Source organism: Lactuca virosa, chromosome 8 (assembly GCF_052849685.1).
Source record: "Lactuca virosa cultivar CGN04683 chromosome 8, Lactuca_virosa_CGN04683_v6, whole genome shotgun sequence".
NCBI classification, from domain to species: Eukaryota; Viridiplantae; Streptophyta; class Magnoliopsida; order Asterales; family Asteraceae; genus Lactuca; species Lactuca virosa.
In genome coordinates, this window is record NC_136433.1 from 44,259,206 (window position 1) to 44,262,538 (window position 3,333).

The window sequence follows — 3,333 nt, forward strand, 5'->3', positions numbered from 1 at the left end:
ATCAGCATGTCTTTTCTCGGAAGCTTCCATGAAACGAACTAACATGGTCTCCAAATCAGCTTTCTTCTCAGCTGGTGGTTGCTCCTTTTGGTAGAAACCTCGGCCAGTCTATCTGTATTTCTCCTCCTTCTGCTTCTTGTACTCATCGTATGGCAGCCACTCTTTCTTTGGTTTTCTCTAATCTTCATCATACTTGTCCCCACTCGAGTAACATACTTGAGCCTTCTTGTTTCCATATTCATCCAAATGGCAATCTCTAGTCAAGTGTGGACCATTGCATTTCTCACAACCAACTCTAATCGCATGAATTGATTGGTCCATTTGTGTCAACCTCCTATCCATATTATTGAGCATTTCCATCATAGCAGCCATCTCTTCAGAATGTGTACCTCCACTACTTTTTACTCCATCGTGTCTTTGGTTATGGTACTCACGAGAATGCTTTGCGAACTCTTCAATCAACACCTTGATCTGATTAGGATTCTTCTTAGTGAGAGGACCTTGCGAATCAAGGAGTTGCCTAGTCATAACATTGACCCCATCATAGAAAATAGACATCTCTTGTTGAATATTAAGGTCATGTTGAGGACAATTCCTTAATAATCCTTTGTAACGCTCCCATGCCTCATATAGTGACTCCCTCGGTTGTTGCTCAAAGTTGGCTATTGCCTTCTTGAGTTTAGCTATCTTGGATGGTGGGCAAAATTGGTCTAAAACTGCTCACTCATTTGATCCCAAGTGGTGATTGTACCAGGTGGAAGTGCTTTCAACCAATCTTTTGCAGCTCCCTTGAAAGTAACTGGTAGCATCCTTAGCAAGACAGTATATCTATTAACATTTGGGACATTGAAATAGTCTGCAATGTCATTGACCTCATCTAGATGTTTGAAAGCATCCTCATGATCCTTTCCATAAAACGGAATATCCTTAAGTGCAGTAAGGATGTGTCCCTTCAAATCGAATGTGGCAGTGGCAGGAATCGCGGGTTGTACTAATCTCGGACCAACATCTTCTCGAATACGCTTCTTGTAAGCTCTCATTGACATCTATTCAATGTTTGCCATCTCATTTCTTGGTTCGTCTTTGGGTTCGCTCGTATATAGTCCAAACTCGGCCTCGGATTCGTATTCAGATTCGTTTGGATTAGGAATTGGATTTAAACTTTCTATCTTGCTCTTGTCCTTTGAAGATGAACTTGATTCTCCCGTTTTCTTCCCTGACTTCTTTGAGAACACTGACTTGAATTCTTGTAAGGGTGTCTTCTTTGGTGTTTGATCTTCTTTCACGTTCTTATCCTTCTTTTTGTGAAGGGCCGACTCTGGATCTTCAAGTGGTGGTACCAAATATGTGTTGGAACCTCTGGTCATGAACTCCTGCAAAATAAACAAAATAAAAACGTAAAACTGAACAAAAACTAAATAAAAACTTCCTACAGACTGGCCACCACCACGTGGTAAAGGTTACCACCTCGTGTTGTCGCAGAAAAACTAACAGAAAAGAAAAACGAAAAAAAACGAGAAATAGACTAGACTCAAGTTGTGAGCTAAAGGTTCACGCCGTGAATCTAGTACTGAAACAAAATCCTTAGCTGAAAAAAAATAACTTTTTACAGGTTTAACCCCACAAAAAGGATCGATCAACCTAAAGCAAATAAATCAAAGATCAAATAAGCCGTTCTCCGGCAACGGCGCCAAAAACTTGATGCATGCAAATAGCTACACCTAATTTTAAATTTATAGCCTAACTACCTTAACTAACTAATTGCACCTAGTCAGTGTACCTAGTAAGATTATAGTATAGCTTTGGGTAAGTCTCGATCACAGGGAACGGTATTGACTAGTTAATCTACTTACTATTAAATTAACCTAATTATTAACAAAGAAAGGGGGTTTTTATCTGATTTTGCAGGACCAGAGAAACTTAATTCTTAATTCAAATTCAATCAATAAGCAAACACTTCTGTTAGTTCGAATCCGCTTTCCCTCAATGGTTTATAAATCATATATGATAATTACTGTTGGTTACCAATTAAGATAGTATTAGCAATTTAGTTCTAAATCTACTAATATTAATTAATTCATGTAAATAAAAGTATGTTCACACTTAAGTTAACACAGAATCAATTATGTTATGAATTGGAGCTATGTAAGATTGATTAACAAAACACAATTACGGTCATAATATGAGTTCTCTAGCACAGTCTAATTCAATACTTAACTGCTTAACTAAGAATGGTGATCCTAGCTCTAATAATTTAATGTTCACTAAATTACTAGGTATTCTAATTCATACAGATTAATAATCACTAACTACACAGAACAAGAATTAAAAGCAATCAAATACTAAATCAAACATGCTAGGTAAAATCAATCAACACAAGTCATAACCAACAAGTAAATCAATTCTAAAATATTAAATCCATGAGTTCCAGCTTCATCTAGCTAACATAAGCAGCTAGATTTAGTTGGACATCCTATCAAACAAGTTAACACAAATCATATTCATAAGCATATTGAACAGTACCAAATCTACAGTCGATTTATGAACTTCTCTTCTCCTTTGGTGTTGAAATCCTTTTCCAGACCTTCTCCTCTTCTGAAAATTGTCTCCAGGAACTTCTTCAATCAGCCAAAAGTTTTTTCAAATCGTAATGAGCAAGAGTATATATAGTTTCTCAAAATTTGCGCTTCACGTCGTGAATTAGGAGAAATCCTTATCGGACAAGGCTTATTACTTCGCGCATACTTATCTTCCAGAATTCTCATGTCACGTCGTGAACTTGTGGTTCACGTCGTGAATATAGCTGATATCGTGGGTTTTTCATTCTTTTAAGTCTTCATCTTCCAAAGTTCCATGTTTTGACGCTTTTAGTCCCTTTTCTTCAAAATGTCTTTTATTTGGCTGCAATATATAAATTAAGCTTATGAGTACCATTATTGTATGCAAATAACCAAAATATTAATAAAAATGTAAATAAATATTGCCTAAAAACATTTATAAATATGGCAATATCAGTAAGCAACAAGAACATGATTCGTCGGATCCACCTTGCGAAGCATAGCATCCGAAATTCTTCTAACTGAGGGAAATGTCTCCGAATCATCTGCAATAGTCTTCGGATGTTGATAGATGGTAAACTATGCTTTGGTAACATCCGAGGGAATAAGAATCCCTTCCTTCTCATAGACATCGTGCATAATCGGACTCCAATATCTAGCACACGAAACACCATTGGCAACATTGGTGTGTGAGATACTTGCACCTAACTCCTCCCATAATTGAGTTGCATAATCAAAATTTAGATCATAATAGAGTCCAATAATCATAGCATAA

General features: G+C 36.7%; 1 non-coding gene across 1 annotated transcript; it reads left to right on the forward strand.

The window, feature by feature from the left end:
• The first annotated feature begins 574 nt into the window (after positions 1-574).
• Positions 575-681, forward strand: LOC145135243 (small nucleolar RNA R71). The gene has a single exon (XR_013719705.1). It is a non-coding gene; the product is annotated as a small nucleolar RNA R71 (small nucleolar RNA).
• Positions 682-3,333: the final 2,652 nt, after the last annotated feature.